The sequence below is a fragment of the Zea mays genome, chromosome 5, assembly GCF_902167145.1.
Source record: "Zea mays cultivar B73 chromosome 5, Zm-B73-REFERENCE-NAM-5.0, whole genome shotgun sequence".
Taxonomy (NCBI): Eukaryota; Viridiplantae; Streptophyta; class Magnoliopsida; order Poales; family Poaceae; genus Zea; species Zea mays.
Genome location: NC_050100.1, coordinates 55,877,267 through 55,895,929, shown reverse-complemented (window position 1 = coordinate 55,895,929; position 18,663 = coordinate 55,877,267). Strand labels below are relative to the sequence as shown.

Sequence of the window (18,663 nt, the reverse complement as noted above, 5' to 3'; positions counted from 1 at the left end):
CTAGGCGGCATAACTTCCGACGGTGAGGTGCGGCCTTCGAGGACACATGTCATGTTACTTGATGCATTCTCGTGCGGTTGTGGTAAACCTAGACAATATCATTTTCCATGTTCTCATTATGTTGCGGCCGCACGTCATCGTAACTTTGCATTTGAGAGCAGAATACCTTCTGAGTTCAGTGTAGAGAGTTTAGTACGTACGTGGAGCCCTCGTTTTGAGCCATTTCTTGATGAGTCACAATGGCCAACGTACACCGGTCCGGTATACGTTGCTGATCCAGCGCATCGATGGGACAAACGTGGTAGTAGGAAAAGGAGCCGGTGCAACATGGTTATGGATCAGGTTTCCGATCGCAGTAGGAGAGGTCGAGCGTCCCCCTTTCTCGTGGACCTAGAGCAGAATGAATGCGGAAAATGCGGGAGACTTGGCCACAACTCACGTACATGCATTTGGACACTTAGTCAGGTGTGATACATTTTAATATTTTATTGTACACAACTTTTATTCTAATATGTCGAACTTTTTGTTACACTTTGTACACAACTTATATTCTAATATGTTGATATCTTAATTTGCAGGATGGCGCAGTTCCACTTGCTGGACCCTCACTACGACGAGCACCACAGGGGCCGTCTCACCATAGAGGGAGAGGTAATATTTTGCACAAATATTAAATTTTTGAATTAATATATGCGACGTATATTTGACCACAGAGGGCTGGCTTGGACGTCGTATCGTACCAGGTTCGCCGTGGGCTGCCCACTTTCAACCCAGCGGCGTTGACGGCTCTGGTCGACAGGTAAACACTTCTCTAGTTGTTTAATATTTACAATTATCAAATCTACTTTGCATACTAATGATTTTGTATTCGTTTGTCTTCCAATAGGTGGCGGCTAGAGACTCACACTTTCCACCTTCCCTGCGGGGAGATGACCGTGACACTGGAAGATTGCCAGAAGATTCTTGGTCTCAGCATTACTGGTCATCCAGTGACCGGTCAGGCATCACCAGGCGGATGGAGGCAGAGGGTGGAGGCCTTTCTTGGGAGACTGCTTCCGGATGACCTACGAGGTAGCCACAACACCGGAGTCCCACTAACCTGGCTTAGACAGGCTTTTGGGCAGTGTCCACCTGGTGCAGACGAGCAGACAGTTGGATACCATTGTCGAGCTTGGATTCTCCACCTATTTGGTTCAGTTTTTTTTCCAGACGCGACAGGCGACAGCGCGTCATGGATGTTTCTGCCCTGCTTGACTGACTGGGATACGACAGGAGGTTACAACTGGGCTTCTGCAGTGTTGGCCTTCCTGTACAGGCAACTTTGCGAGGCTTGTCGTCGTTCGTCGAGGACCGCTAGCTTAGGTGGATGTGTCTACCTACTACAGCTATGGATGTGGGCACACATACCTATCGGGAGACCCAGAGAGTTTGCTCCTCGTGAGTGGTTCGTGGTAGCCGGACATCGGCTTAAGCCTACGGCTGCTTACCGCTGGGACTAGGTCGAGGAGCCATTCGCACGACACCAGCGTGCTTACGTGGAGTACTCAAACGAGCTCGACGCACTTACTCCTTCGATGGTGAGTTGTCTACTTTTATCTTTTTCCTTAAACAGTTGGTAAAATGACTATAAACTTAGATGTGCTTTGTAAAACTTTTGCAGGTGACCTGGCAACCGTATCTTGATCCATATTTCGCCAGCATACAGTTGAGCAGCATGTGCTCAATAGACGAGGACCTCTACCTAATGAGGTGTCCCCTCATCTGTTTTTATGCTGTTGAGTACCACTTGCCCCACAGAGTTGCTCGACAGTTCGGATTGCGACAGGAGTTTTCGGTGGAGCCATTCTCGACTTCAATAGAACTTCATAAGTGAGTGACTACATGCACTTGTTATGCTAACTAATAATTCAAATATTTAATGAGTTACTAATATATGTTTCTAACTTTTGCAGGTTCGACAGACAGAGACAGAAGAAGGTCACGGACTTCGAGACCCACCACCGTGATTACATTGATGAATGGGAACAACAGGGGGATCTTAACTATGAGAACGAATAGGCGCACACAAACTACAACTTCCGGAGGTATTTGATTTGGTATGCTGGTGTGACTAGGTGCAAGCTGAAGGGACAGTGGACAGCTGCAGACTATGCCGAGCAAGAATCGTCAGACGATGAAGACACAACTTTCGACATAGCTGCTCGGCACGGGTCCCAAATTGAGGCTGCTCCAATCCTTGACAGAGTGGTAACTATTTCTTTACTAAAATTAGAGATTTCAATTCAATGCTTTATGTCTAGTTTTGAGCATCCTAATGTTTTAACTTGTGAATAGGGAAACTCTATGCTCGTATCTGTTGTTGAACTTGAGCGTATCTCATAGAGAACTTCAGATAGTACTACGCTTTCGTTACTATCAGTGAGTATCAATGTTTAAAAGAAAACTTGTTTATTTGTATGTTGTAACATATGTCTGTAACTAATATTTCGATTACAGAGGGTATCACGTCGTCTTCTTCGTGCAGCGGCTCGGTGTGGATGCCGGTCTCTAGCGAGCGTTGACGTGCGGCTGCCTGTGCCTCCTATGCAGCAGGACGTTTAGCCTCCCATTTGTGCAGTTGGACCATCTACAGCAGGACTGAGCTCCTCGCGATCGACGCGAGACACGTTTGAGGACGTGGCCCACGACGACGAGGACGACGACGACGACGACACTGGCGCTGGCGCCGCAGGTCAGGAGGAGATTGGACCATCATAGTTGCAGGATGCTCCTACAACTCAGCCATCACAGCTAACACCACGTAGAAGGCGTCCACGAGACCCTTACACTCCAGGCACCGACGCTCTTGGGGCCATAGGGCAAGGGTAAGACTAGGAGGAAATGAATACTTTTGTGATGCTGGTCTTATGCTGAAAACTTTGTGATTTGGACTCATGCTGGAGACGTTGTAATGTGAACTATGTTATGTGTTTTGGACTATGTTTTGTGAACATTGTATTTTGGACTTTGTTTGTGGACATTGTATGAAGAACTATGTTATGTGGATGTTTTTATATTCGATGTTATTTTGTGATGTATTATATGTTGAAATGTGGTCATGTCTTATAATATGTGATTATTTGAACTATGGTTGTTAATAAAACAAGGGGAACTCTTGCAAAATTTTTTTGTGAATTGTAAAAAACATGACAAGCAATAAGTAACGCATCTTTAGAGTTCTAAACTATTTTAGATATTCAAGTAGAGTTCTAAATTATTTTGGATACGAAAATACTACATAACAGGCTACAAGTTTCTTCAATCTGAATCACAATCTATAAGTAACTCATCTTTGGAGTCATCCGTCGCGCAATCCTCAACGACAACCTCATTCCACTTGCTGCATTGTCCTGCATCACACTTGTCAACAGTTCTTTTGTAATAATTGGCTTCTGCTTCATCTGCAGCTTGGGAGAATAGCTCATCCTCAGTCTCAGCCTCATTAGACTTCTTCTTGTAATAAGCCGCCTCTACCTCTTCGGCGGCGTGAGACATAAATGAAAGTTCCCTTTGGCCAGGGAACAGGATCTGGATGTCGCCTAGAGGGGGGGGTGAATAGGCGAATAAAAATTATCACTTTAAAACTTAAACTCTTACTCTACTCGAAGACTAGATTGCAGTGGAGTGAAGAACTCTTCGAGTAGATTGCAGCGGAATTGAGATTCCTGTCTTGAGAATATCCTGCACTTCAAAGAAAGCTCGTACCACAAGTAAGTAGTGAAGTGCAAACGTAAGAACTGAATAAGACAGAGAATCAACACACAAAACAGAGTAGAGCACGTGGACATAGGAATTTATCCCGAGGTTCGGCCAAGCCTGAAATGCTTGCCTAGTCCTCGTTGGAGTTAGCCACACCTGGGCTTGGAGTCTATTTCAACTCCTTCCTCCGTTTGCTCAGATCTGTCAGTCAGACAGATAGAGCCTTCCACTATGTTGAGGTAGTTACAACAGAGCCGTGGCTGCTTATAATCTTCTTGGCAGCACTCCGGCAGAGTAACGATATGCTCAAAACCTTGCACTAGCTCTAGACAGCTCTTCTCCACTCTCTAAAGGCTTAGCTTTGCCTTCTACACAAACTAGAGAGTTACACACAAGAGGGAGAGTAAGAATTGATCCGAGTGATGTCTACACTTGTTGGCTGCTCTTGTCACTTTGCTTGAGGCGCCTAGGAGTCCCTTTTATAGGCACAAGGGGCCTAGGAGCCGTTGGAACACATTTGGAAGGCAATAGTTGCTTGCACCACCGAACACTATCCGGTGCCCGATTTCCTTCCAAAAATGGCACAGTCGACGGTTGCCGTCTTGAAGCCGTTGGCGCACCGGACACTGTCCGTTGCTTCCATCTGACCGTTGGCTCGGCCACGCGTCACACGCGGATTGCGCGGCCGACCGTTGGCCCAGCCGACCGTTGGCTCACCGGACAGTCCGGTGCACCACCGGACAGTCCGGTGAATTATAGCCGATCGTCGCCAGACTTCTCCCGAGAGCGACCTGTTCACCAGAGTTCATCCTGGCGCACCGGACACTGTCCGGTGCACCACCGGACAGTCCGGTGTGCCAGACTGAGCTTAGTCGTGGCTGTACACAGCCAAGTCTTTTGCATCTCTTTTCTTTTCTTCTTCTCTCCTGTTTCCAGCACTTAGACACAATACAATAGTTCTTAAAAACAATGTACTAAGTCTAGAAACATACCTCGTGTCTTTATTTGCGCTTTACCCGATTTTAGCATTTGGCACGTTATGATATTTAATGTGGAACTCCAAAACCTCAAGTCAGCTTGACTTGACTAGATTGATATGTCGGAGTTCCAACACCCTGCAAAGGTCATATAGAATGTATCCAAACATAGGAACAACCCAAACTAAAGATCAGAGTGCAGTTAGCTCTTTTGGGCTGCTTCCAGTTCTGTTTTTGACATTTGTTCTCGTTCTAGTGACCTTGATCTCCTTCTTAGAGCTTGGTCTTGAGCCTTATGACTTACACCACATAACTATAGACATTTCCTCATTGGTTGTAAGTCATGTCCTTATGTAGTGATCCTTGATGTGCCGTAGCTGTTCTCAACTTGATCACCCTTGACTTTGCAAGTCTTCTTCTTCACCCTTGGCATTGGGTTCCTCAGCTTCTTGGACCTTCTCCCGTGCACTTGGTACCTCGAAGCTCTTCTTGCCTCTGTCCTTAGCTTGATCAGTTGTCTCCAAGATACGCACCCGAGTCTCACTTTATGCAATACCATCTTACTTGTGATGCCCATTATCTAACCATCATCAAGTCCTTGGACCATCACACTTGTTCACTTGTGTTGAACCCTGTTAGCTTTACATTGAGCACCTGTTCAACACTTAGCACACTTGTTAGTCCTTTAATTGAGTTGTCATCCAAACACCAAAACCCACAAGAGAGCTTTCAATAAACTCATCCTCTTCCTCGTGAGCACGTAATCCTGCCTCAGCTAGTGCGATGAGCTCACTCAACCTTGATGTGTCGTCCTCCTCTTCTTCATGTAATCCTGCCTCTGCGAGAGCGATAAGCTCACTCAATCTAGATGTGTCGTCCTCCTCCTCCTCCATCAGCTCAACCGTCGCCATTTTATCTTGAACATATCTTGCATGCGCCTCATCGGCCAAATAGTTTATGCCACATCCAATCTCTGCAAATATAATGAGCAAAATAAGTTAGCAAAGTCAAGATAAATAAATTGTACTAACATAATTATAGTATCATTTTTCTCACTCACTTCCCTTGAGGCGATCAGCAAGATTATCCAACATCTGTTTCTCGGCTTGAGCCGCTTCCCATTCCCTTGCATCCTGTGCTCTCTTCTCATCTGCCGCCTTCAACCTCCTATACTCTGCACGCTTCGGGCTATCATAAAAGGCAGATTTTGCTTCTCTACGCATGTCGCGTATGCGATCGTTAATGTACGAATCGACTAGCTGAGATCCATAACGCATCTTCTGTCCCATTAGTCTCTTGGACTCTATTGTGCGCATCACCTCTCCTTTGTCGTCGTAACTCTCCCAACTGCATTTCCTCGTCTCCTACAAAAAAATAGTAAGTACCGCTATAACATTACAGCTGGTGCAAAAAAATACCAACCTCATCGTAATCGACCATATGTCCACAAAAATATCCAACACCAAGCTCGGAAGGAACTAATCCATACTTAGCTTCAATACCACATTTGCAGAGTACTGGATCAAATTTCAACTCTTCTTCCGCCCACTGATTGTATCTCTTTTCCTTTACCTCTGGCTCTGGCCAATGGGACAAAGGACCATACAACCACTCTCTGAAACGACACTTACGCCACCCGTATGGCTGCTGGAGAAAAAATTAGTAATTTATTGTAAAAAATAACTAGTTCATACATTTAGCGTATCGATGGGCTCACATAATCAATGTTCGGACAACAGAACTGCTTCTCATAGTCTTCGTCGATGACAGCACGGTCTCCACAATCGCATCGAGGCGGTGAGTCCATCCGTCTTTCTGTTGCTACCTCCTTCTCCTCATCCGTCATTGGTGGAGGATTCGGGGGAGGAGGTACCCAACGCTTAAAACGCTCATGACTAGTCCTTCCACTCAACCAATTAACGAAAAGAAGATATCGAGGGTCAAATTTATCAGGACCGTCGATCCACTGGAAAAAGAAACACCTTTGGTGCCCCTAAAATAATGGAAAGAAGCACTATTACACATCTATAAAATAATGAATGCGAACAAAATTAAGTGACAAGTCATAAGCTACGTACGTCCAAACCCCCACAAAGGTAGTAGCAGTGAGCAGCCGTGTCTGGATGTTGTGATTGATGCACCCAAGCCAGTCTGCCACAGTCACAGTTAGGCACGGGGAGTTCAGGAGGAACAGGAGCATCCTTACTAGATACGTCCGGATATAACTCCCGAGGACGACCTCTCTTATGCCACAACGCCTCTCGGTACATGTCTTTCATCTAATAAATGATTATAATTATCACTTGTACCTAATATGCTTTATAACAGGTTTACAAAAACTATCAAATAAAATATACTCATCATATTAATGATACTATATATATTATGAGCAACTATGAAACTAATAATCGAAATGATAATATAATAAGTTTACACAAACTATCAAACTATGAAACTATGAGCAACTATGAAACTAACAACCCAATATACAAAACAAATCAGTTGGGCACCATACCTTGGTCTATAAAGTAAACCACCTCGAATCTTTGAATCCAAATAAATTTGACGAAGTTTTGAAATGAGAGGCACCATACTCTCGGCCAGCAGCGCTGCTGTTTTATAGGCCTTCGCAGCTCGGCGCCAAGATCTGTGGCGCCGAGCTACGAGGCCGCGTCACCGCCACATCGATGACAGGTCAGCCCTGGGCGCAAGTAGCCGTTGCTGCCACGTCATACCTCGGCGCCATGGGCTGTGGCGCCGAGCTGTGTTACCTCGGCGCCACAGCCCATGGTGCCGACCATCTGGTCCAAACTTGCAAATAAAATTTCTAGGGGTCCAAACGTAAATATTTTTCAAAAGTAGGGCTGAAAAAGAAAAAAATCGGTCGCGCCGGAAGCGCCCACGACAGAGCCCTGCCAGAGGCCGTGCGCCACGATAGAGCCTCGCCGGAGGCGAGCTTGCGAAGGAAACACGCCGAAGGTCGCGCCACGAAACGTGCTGGTTGATGGTGACGATAAGCTTAGAGAAAAAGGCCACTAGGCGCGAGCCCCACCCGTCGGGTTCTGACGCCGTGGCATGCATGGCCTCTTGATCCAGAAAAGGTGGATAGAGAGCAGAGCGGTACGTGCCTCCAACTCCACACACGGCTGACAATAAAAACAATCATAAAAAAATAATAGATATGTGCCCGTGCATTGCGACGGCGTACAAATTATTCGATAAATTTTAGTACACAACGATTACATAGATACCACGTTGTTGCGGGTTTTATATATCACATAGATAGATGGATAGTTGTTCAAACACTTATCTTTTGCTTTGCTTAATGAGTCCCAAATTATTAATGATTGGTATCAGATATTTTTCATTTTGTAATCAGCAAACAACAATAGAGATGCAATATGAAATATAGAAAGTAGACAAAATTAACAGACAACATACAAAACAACCGTCTTAAGATCATTGTAGCTCTTAACCAAAATAGTAGCACAACATATGGTTCCATGATTTCATTAGACGAATCGGGTGCACATTCAAGAGATAAAATCAAGGGTTGTTCAGGAACAATGGCTAACGGTAAATTTTGAATTACGCACAAACAAGAAACTTTTGAAACTTCTAAGATAGCATATAGAGTGCAAAAAATAAATTTTACATTTGTTACACTCCCTCTTGCCGCAACCCAGCCGAGCAAGCAAATCGGTCCACCCAGCTCAGTGTGGATGTGACATGGCTCGGGCTTGTCAGTGGAGGAGGACGAGCGGTGGTGGCGGGCGCTGGAGATGATACACGGGCCTCGTCCCCGCCGTGCTACTCACCTACATTGGCTAGGCCGCCTTCCTCCACCGGTACCACTGCTCAGCCATCGTGGATTTGGGCGTCGAGAGAGGGGGCGAGGGCTAGCACGTGGTGCGGGAGGTCGCGGGCGAGAGACGGGGGCAGGGGCACGGAGAAACGCCCTCCTTAGTTTCTTAATAGTAGTATGATATGTTCGTACGTTGCCACGGTAGTTAAAAATTTGTATAAAACATTTCTCTGGTACGACAAATACCATTATGGTATGCAAAATCCATGACAAAATATCAGCGTAAAACTGATATTATATCGACGATATAAATATGTAATATTATTATAAATACACCGACTCAAATAGAATAAACTGATGTCAAACAAACATTATAATATCGCAAAAATTGTTTCTAAAGAATCAATATAGAAAGGGCCACTATGGGCTAAAGCATTTTCGGATTAGCACTTAATTTTGTTAGATGTCAGACACCAATAATACAACGTTGGAAGTACGTGCACATATATCGTGTCGACAAATAAAGTGAGACAAGCTCTTGACATGATAATAGCTAATAATTATCTTTTACTACACATAAAATTCCCTATCATTAACTACAAAACATAAAATGAACTCATACATAATAATAAACTCATAGTTACACAACACCATGCGATAACCATCACATAATTAACTCAAGACTGCCAAGTTTTGCCATGCCTTTCAACAGAAGTACGGACAAAGCTGAGATCCATTTCTCTTCTATGCAATGTTTGCCGCAAGACTGTATTTTTTGATAAGAAAATGTAACACATAGTATAATTTTGTCTGAGAAAAATATAGATACATTATGTTTAAGTGTAATTAGTTCACACCTTGTAAATCACTTGTCGCACTATGAGTACGATTGAACTCAAAAACCGTGTGGTCTGAAGTTTTCAAATGCCCTGGCCACACAAATGCAATGAAAAATATTATGTGAGCACACATTGCATAATTCTATCTCACAAATATACAAATATATATAGTTAGAAGTAGAGATTGGAACTGAAAATATCAGCGAAACAGTCTGGCTTTATTAATAATTCAGACCCCGTTTGCCAACATTACATGTAAACCCACTCCCTTGTTTCAAAATTCGACGACTTCGAACTCAAATTATCCGTCAAAATGAGTAGCAAAATCACTGGTTCCAACCAGGAACAGCTCCGAACATGCCAACCCCCACCCCACACAAATAGCCCAACAACTTTATTTCCACACCAGGAACACAACTTCAGATTTTAGAATCAAGCACATAAGATTTAGACCATAATATTAATGTGTTATTTTTCCAACCAGTAAGTCACCAGTATCAGGACACCTCAGTCTTGGGAGGAGGTGAAACAACTTCATTAACAGGTGGTACAAGAACATGATCTTCAACTGGTGCTATTTCCTCTTCAAGAGGAGCAGGCTCAAGAATTTCCTCTCAATCTTCAGGTTTGTATGTAAGAAGCAGCCTCTTAGGAAGTTACTGATGAAAAATGATAAATTAACCTTATTCCAGTACTCAGAAGAATATCTAATACAAGAAATAAACAACAGAATCTCAAAGTGCTACAAGGCTGATTGTGAAATTAAGTTTTAGTAATAGAAGCAAATGAAAAATCAGTTTATGTGTACACCTATAATTGAAACAAGAGATTAAAGAAAACTGGTGAAGAAATTATGGAGGTTTCAGCTATAGCAATGTGTGCTTGAAAAAAAGCAGTGCCTAAAAAGCAACAGTGGAGTCGGAGAGACCAACCCCTCCCAAGTAACTCCCTGAGACCAGAACCAGAGCCACGCAACAACTTAGCCTGCTTCACTGTGTTCATCAAAATAGTATTCCATAATTCAGCCTGCTTCACTAATTCCTTACAAAACAGTTAAAGAAAATCACAATGTCTTGTTCTGTTCCAACCTAAAATATTTAGGTAAAATAGTAGATTGATATTTCAGAACATGCATGAAGTGTTCAATTAGATTACTACTACATGTGGAGGAAAACAGTAAGAACAGTTCAGTTGCCATAATATTGTTTGTAATAACTAACTTCAACAACACAAATTGATGCAAAACAGTAAAGGCACATCTTCTTAAATGATATCGAGCTCAAATGTGCATGTGCTTATAAATGATTAATAAAAACATGACTATAAAGTAGAAACAATAAAGAATGATATGCCATAAAGATCATATTTAATCATTATATGGTTCAGTGCATTTATTCCTTTCTGCATGAAAACAGCCCTCTCTGGAATCTCACCAAGCAGCAGCCTCACTATGATAACCCATTTGTTGCACTGGATCCGAAAACCATGGGCTGTTGTTGGTGCCTTACGAGCAGCTTGCAGGAGGCTTTCTTTAGCATCAGTGTACTCCAACTGAATTGTCCTAATTTTGCCCAAGTAGAACAAGTATCGGTAGAACTGCAACCACATGACTTCCAGAAGATCAAAGGCCCACAACACTTGTTTCTACTACTAACACATTTTCCATTTCTAGCAGGCAGCATGGACGGACCCCACAATTCCACAGTCTCTGCAACGCAACAAAGCATGGACAAGCATTGCTTGTATTAAATGAACCACAATTGTTATTCTCAATCAAGGCTTAAAGTTCAGAAATGTGAAAAGTGGTGTGTAAACAAATTACTTGTATTGTTGTTCAGCTTTGTAGATATCTGAAGCTAGTTCCCTGCAGACCCCACACCAGTTTGCATAAAACTCAACAACAGTGGGCTTGCCATTTGAAAGAGCCTGTAGATGAATTTATCAGGATAAGTTTAAGCATTTATAGTGAAGAAAAACATCTACAAAAATGTGATTCCAGCTTACCAGGGTTTTTGTCAAAACTAATTCAATATAGTGAACATAATGACAGGAGCTAGATTAATCATTATCAATAATGGACACACGTGCTACTATAAGTTTAAATAAAACAGAGCCAGTAAAAATAATGAGTTCCATGCAAGCAAACTAAAAATAATAGCTTTAGCAGGCCAACATATCAATCAGAGCAGTATATTAGAGCACAAAGATTACATAAAAACAAAACACATTATTTTAGATCGGGGTTAAAAAATCCCCTCGCCTACCACCACACCAAAGCACGGGTCGAAGACCCAAACCATAGTCACAAGAAATGGGTACAGTGGTAGTGACCCTCGACCCGGGTACGCAGGGTCATTTTTGTTCCCACCATGTAAAAATCTCTCACAGGTAGCGTATGATGTTCCTCGACCCTATCGATCCACGAACTTTGTGACTATGACCCGGACCAGGTCACGGTCGCTCACGCGGGCAAGGTTATTTTGGCATGTATGAGAGGTCTTCTCTATCACACAATGCTCAGAAGTTGTCTTAGCCCCGCAAGTCAAGTTTTTATAAGTGCCCGATCATAATCAAATGTATTTTCATTTCATTAATAAACATTCACGTAAGTGACAGTACCAATTTACTGTCTCTCTCTACCAAAGAAGCATGTTATGGATTCTGCTTGTTAGACTACCAGTCACGACAGACATCTTGTATGTGCTGGTGAGAAGAAGTGAAATCGACATAAAACTGTCTTAACCGAGATGACAACAATATTGGGGAATAGGCAGCAGGTGAAGCTTTAAGCATCTATCATCAGGTTCCGTATGAAATATTTACCTTCTTGCTTAAATTCACACTCACAAAATGGAAGCTTGAACCCTCAGTGTGTTCTCGGAGTTTATAGATGTGCACCTACAAAAAATGGTATGAAAACATATTCTAAAATGATACAAATGACCACCCTTTCGACCAATTCGTAAGACCAACAAGATCTAACTAGACCACTTGTTGTCCCAACAGCCAAAGTCATGCTTAATGAACAAAAGGCTAGAGATGATACAAAAGCATTAGCTCCATCCAAATTAACATCAGCAACCTATAGTAAAGAATAGTTACAGCTTGATTGGGGTTAATCCGTTAGTTATAAACCAATGAGGAATAATGCAAGTAATACTACAAATATACAAATGAGACTGACATTTCCAACCAAGAAAAAATTTGGCATTAGAACAGGAAATGTTGCATCCCATATTCTCAGAGAACCATCTTGGTAGCCTTCAATTTATATTCTTTCAACAGCATGATCTTCGTTCAGTGACAACTCATTTGGAACCCCACCAGTCAAAGGCCATTTCATGTTCTCTGATATGAAATGCCCAACATTTTTCGTAGCATCAAATTTCTACAGCAAATCCACAGCGATATGGTCTTACATAAGTAATGATGATGTCTAGATAGAGTAAAATATCCAAATTTGAGCATAATGCACCTTCACTGAAATATTTGGAAATTCACTTTCGGTTAGCGAATAAAGACCAGTGACCGTTATGTTGGGATCAAGGGTAGGAATTGCGACTGGAAATTTCTGTGCTTCAGGAAGAGGATTTCCCTCTTTTGAGTTTTGCACAGAAAATAGAGAGCCACCATCATAAAAATTCAGCTGCCCAGGATTTGTCAAAATAAAAAGTGCAGAAGTTCTTCTTTTATCAGGAACCCTAGTATCAGGAATAAGAATCATATCAGCAAATGATCCAACAAGTTTGAGATCAGTTCGTGACATGCATCTCTTTGATTCTAATCCAGCTGTTGATTCCTGGCTAAGAACCTGCAAGAGAATGAGCAATTTTGTCATTGATGGAGGCTGAGTTTTCTGCAGTGCAATATTTGGGAAACAATTATATTCTTCCATGTTCAGGGAAGTGATTCCGATAGGTATGTATACATTATTTGGATGCTGAGACCTGAACTAAAAAATATCTTCAGAATTGTTTGGGTCTACAACATGGGTCCTGCCTAAGGAAACAATTCTTATACTTGCAGGAAACTCTCATGGTTGATCATGTTTCATGCAAACCCGTGTTGCCCTATCGCCATGCCAAGCTAGTACTGTGTCTCTACACTAAACACATGTCACAGGCTCACAACCAGGTGACCATGATTTCAGTTTAGGAAGCTAGGAATTCACTTTACCAAATTTGTAAAGCAGCAAATCTAAGAAGGCATACTCTATGCACAGCAGCCTTTAAGATGGCAAGCAAAAGAAATTGCAATGATGAGTAAGAAAAAATAGGCAAACCGTGAGAACTTCTTTAGATCCCATATCATCGCCGCCATAAACAAAAAGATGCCCTCCTTTCTTAGAATGTACTTCTGACCCAACAGACCAATGCAAGACAATAACAGGAAGCCTATGACTCCCTGAGACCAGCTGTAGATTAACAATATTAGATGAAACATCACTTTGCTTCTCTTGTCTGGAGGATTTTGTAGTCATATCCCATAGAAGTATGTCACCTGTTATATAGCTCTTTGATATTATCGTCTGATTTAGCTTGGTCCTTGAGCAAAGGAATTACTTTATCCTTTGCTTGGGTTATATGTTACCATGTATCTCTCCTACTATAATTAAGATACCAAATGTTGGTCATAGCAAAAGCACGATTCAAAAATGCAGAAATAATTGTGCATATATGAAAGCACAGAGTAGTTTTTGGATTCATCTTTTAATTGCTACTACCCAAAGAGGGCGTACCTCAAACAGGGGTCTTATCGCAAGAAATGAAGCTGACTCTAGAAATGCTTCTCCAAACCTTGAACCTAGAATACAGTTGAAAGAGAATATGAAAACTGAAGATTCAAGAACTGAATAAAACTGAACTATGTATGAATTAAAAAGGAAAAGTAAGATGTGTTTTAAATTCTCTAGACTCCAATTTTAGTATGCAGCATCTATAGTCTATACATACATAGTGTTGCAGGCTGCAACATCATGTTTAAAAATAGACAAAAAAAAATTCAGAGACAAGTTTTAGAATTGATCAAAAGAATCTACATGCTAGCTTTTATATATGGAATTTCAAGTTTGACCTACCTGTTTTAATGAAGGAATCCACTACGACGGTGAACCTCGCCCTGTTTAAGGTATTCGGCACAACAAATCTCACATATTTAATGACAATATCAAAATATTAATCATATAGTTCTAGACTTTTACAAACTCTGAAGCAACATGCTAGAAGAATGAAAGTGAACCTCCTGATATGAACTCAGGAGATATCCACAGAAAAAGAAGGCAAACAAAGTCACTAATGAGGGATTCCTTTTTGAGATAAATATACTCAGACCAGTATCAAGCTTCAGGTGTAATAAAATAAAAGGTATTAGTATAGCTGCTAAATCTAACAACAACACCTTGAACTTATAAAAAAACCGAAGGCTCCAGATTCCGTACCTAATGAAGTTCTTGGACATGATCCTAGGCGCCTTGATGGCGACCCCGACGAGGCTGCTCCCTGCGATGAAGATACCCCTGTAGATAGAGAGCAGAAGAAAATCATATTGATAGGCTATAGATGTAACAAGTTAGTGCATCATGACTGATAATCATATCAAGTAGACCTTTTTCTATATAGATTATTTCCTTGAGCAAAAACCATTAATTATACTATGTTTTTAAGGTAGTCATGATTTCCACAGCATGTAAAGGCTGATAGTGACAACATCAACAACAACATGTGTTCAGTCACCTCATTTAGCCAGAAATCCTCATTGGTCTTGTAGTAATCAGATTGACAGTCCAGCTATGTGCGAACTCATGGGCCACAACCAAAGCACATGCAACATCCCCTTTGATGACCATGGAAGTGAGAAACACCATCCTAGGACTTTTGACACACCTCCACAATCGTTGGATCTGAATGTAATAATGCATATAACAAATAGCTTATGTTAGGGCTGGGGAGCTCAGTTTGGCACAACAGGAAGGGGAAGGAAGTCAATAGCAGACAAACCTGGTGGGTGCCGCTTGTCGGTGAGTGGCAAAGGGCCCGATGAAGCTCTCGGCATATGTCGTAGGGTTGGGGCGGTGGTCCTCGGTCGTCACGCGGACAGAGCAAGAGAGCGCACATGGGATGAGCCACAGTTCGCAGCCACAGCCGCAGCCCCTATGCGGACTCCTCCGTGGCGTCCTTCTCCCAGCGCAGGTGCCACCTCCAGCTCCACCCTATGGATCAGCTCGTCCTTCTCCGCCCCAGACCCTCCATCTAAAGAGCACGACGAACACCTCAGTTTCTAACTCGGCTACCCTTGGCTGGTGCGCCGCTCTACTGTCGCAGCCTAGACGAGTTTAGGCCAGGGCCCAACACAGGTGACCAGGGGGTAGCGAGCATGGGGCTGCGGTACGGGCATCGCGTGGCAGGGGCGGGGGTTGCGGGACGGGGGTTTTGCGCGAAGAGGAGTGAAATCTGCGCTGGGGCGAGGGGCGCAAATCGCGTGCGAGGAGGACGACGCGCAGGCTGTCGCGGTCTCGCGGACAGGAGGCAGGGTAAGCGTGATCTGCGGAGACAGGGACATGGTGTACCCTGTGGATGTCCTCCTTTCATTCTTATAGAGTAGTACAGATTTACAAGCCCCCGCCCCTGCCTTGGTCTTCACGCGCGGCATGGCCGCATGAACGGCCAGAATTAAAGAGAGAAAAAAGCTGCTCTCGTTCGTGTAATCGCGTGTGTGTGTTCGCATGCTGGTGGTGGGCGATTTGTCCAAAAAAAAGGTTATGGTTGTCTATAAATTTCTATCGAATCAATCAATTTTAGTATAATTTTAATTTGTATACATGCTCTATATTTTTGTTCTATTTATTTCTGTTGCGATTAATAAAAAAAAATAAAGCATGTTTTATATTGTAATTTCTATCATAATTAATTATTTATGGCAGTGAATAATTTGTAGAAAAAATGTATGTTCAATATATGAGAAAATGTCTTTTACACCTGATGTGTTATGTTCATGTATTAAAAATGATATTTATTTTCTGCTTTTATTTCTCACAGTAGATAATTAGCAGAGAATTATTAAAATGCATGTGAAGACTATACTGTGCATACACAGATCGCTCTAAATATTTGTGTTGTGTTGACCTTTTTCGGACTCACGCTGAGCGATTGAATTATATAGTGGGTACATAGCAATCGGCTAAACTATGACATTGGCTACTGTTGGGGACTTGTTCTCAAATGCTATGAGTTAAGAACAAGGCAACACAAAGGATGTTAAACGTTAGAGTCCTTCGTCCTTCGAAGCATTATTTCCCTTGGGATATAATGATTTTCGGGCGAAGGTTATGAAGGACATACCTTCATCAGCACAAGATATAATAATGAAGAAGGAATCATATGAAGTATAAGAGATAACATAAACAATTATATATTATAATCAACTTATTTCTATTTTATTATCATGGAAGAATAGAAATGATATCAAATTACAGATGTACCTTCGGCTTGAAAGAAGGTAAAAGTATAAGCGTGGCGCAAAAGCAAATGCCAAGTCAGCGCGAACAGTACGGAAACACTGTTCATCTATTTATAGGCACGAGACGCAGCCCATATGAAATTACACCCATGCCCTCTACATTTGCTAATAACTCTATAGTAATCCGTCGAGGTCTAAATAGCCTTTTCATCTTTAAGTCGGTTTCCTTTTCTGCTATTATCTCGAAGCTCTTCTGCGCACAGCTTCGGCTCCGCGACATCCTTCGTATTCCTTTTGTGCTTCTTCACACTGTGGTTTTAACTCAAGTCCGAAGATACCTGTTCATGCATCATACTCCAGAAACTTTGTTAAATCATGTTTTTGAGGACCTTCAGAAGCCGAAGGCCACCAACAGTAGCCCCTCGTAATATTAATTTGTTAGAATGATAAATTTAGATTGCGATATGGACGAAGGCCCTAAGCCGAAGGTCCGAAAAAACACCTTTCCTTTGCTAGAATAGCAACAGTCACTGACAAGCGGGCCCTTCCAGTTTTCAGCGCACTAGGCGTATAAATAAGAGCGCACCACGAGCTCATTTGGCACGCTTTCTTGCCATCTGCTCTTTCTTACTCAATTTTCAGCTCTTGCGCACCAACATTTGCTTGGCTTTTTAGATTTTTTAAGCTTCGGCTTTGAGAGCACTTTTGTCAGCATTTCCGAAGATGTCTCAAGACAAAAAGGCTGTTGCTAAAACGAAATTGAGCCTTTCTGAGGAGAAGAATCTTGGCTTTCTTGAATCAATAGCAAAGACAAATACAGAGAAGATTACAAGAGAGATTTTAGAGGGTTTATCTGAAGACACTGGCGATAGTGACAGTTATGATGTGGAAAGTGGCGGAGAAGACTCCGAAGATCGACCCTGGTGACTAAGCCATACAGTTTTTGGAAAATCAACTATTAAACAGAGTCATCTCGACAATATGAGGGGAAGATACTTTCGAGATGTGTACTCGTGAGGGCTGACAACGGAGACAAGACTTCTCCTGCTCCTGAAGAGAACGAAGTCGTGATCTTCCAAAGCTTCTTCAAGGCTGGACTTCGGTTCCCCCTGAGCAGTTTTGTGGTAGAAGTTCTGAAGATATACCGGGTTTACCTTCATCAAATTACGCCCGAAGCAATCATAAGAATGAGGATCTTCGTATGGGTTGTGAGGAGTCAGGGCTTGGAGCCAAATGCAAAAAGTTTCTGCAGTATGCATGAACTGTTATATGAGGCAAAACCCTAGGGTAAAGAGCAGTATCATAACAATTTTGGATGCTATAGCTTCGTTGCTCGCTCTGGGTCAAGCTGCCCCATGCCAACCTTTCGGAAAAGATGGCCCGTAGACTGGACGAAAGAATGGTTCTATGTGAAAAATGATTTAAAGGCACGAGAGGATATTAAAGGGTTTATCATTCGCCCTATCTGGCGATGATTCGGCCTCCGGAAACCGAAGGTAGAAATTGACGAAGCGGCCGAAGAATGTCGCAAGACCTTCGGCTTAGTCTGCTCTTTCATCGGGACAAGAGACTTAGTTCAAGAGCACGTGGCCTATAAGATATGGCCATTGGTAGTCAACTGGGAGATGCCAAAAGAAACCATCAGCAATCCCCACGAAGGTGGTTTGGTTCGATTAAAATATACCTTCAGGTTTAGAGACCAGTTTATCGAGCCAGACGACGACTGACTGAAAAGCGTCGAAGCTATAAGTGATGAGCTGCTTGGGCTGTATTCCAAAGCGAAAGACAATATGCTATCTACGGCCTTCGGAGGCCAAAAAAAGAAGAGATTAAATAGAGTTTTTGAAGC

General features: G+C 42.5%; 1 pseudogene across 4 annotated transcripts; it reads right to left on the bottom strand.

The window, feature by feature from the left end:
* Positions 1–9,560: 9,560 nt before the first annotated feature.
* LOC109939922 (peptidase M1 - thioredoxin pseudogene) lies at positions 9,561–15,775 on the bottom strand (annotated as a pseudogene). 4 transcript variants are annotated; one of them, XR_002262281.2, is made up of 9 exons: positions 15,356–15,775; positions 15,092–15,258; positions 14,797–14,874; positions 14,437–14,477; positions 13,642–14,162; positions 12,835–13,170; positions 12,183–12,747; positions 11,182–11,285; positions 9,561–11,067 (listed from the first exon to the last, which is right to left on the bottom strand). The product of XR_002262281.2 is annotated as a peptidase M1 - thioredoxin pseudogene, transcript variant X2 (transcript). The 4 variants fall into 4 exon arrangements; XR_002262282.2 differs by having other exon boundaries at positions 12,835–13,773; positions 13,860–14,162; XR_002262283.2 differs by having other exon boundaries at positions 12,835–13,859; positions 14,098–14,162.
* Positions 15,776–18,663: the final 2,888 nt, after the last annotated feature.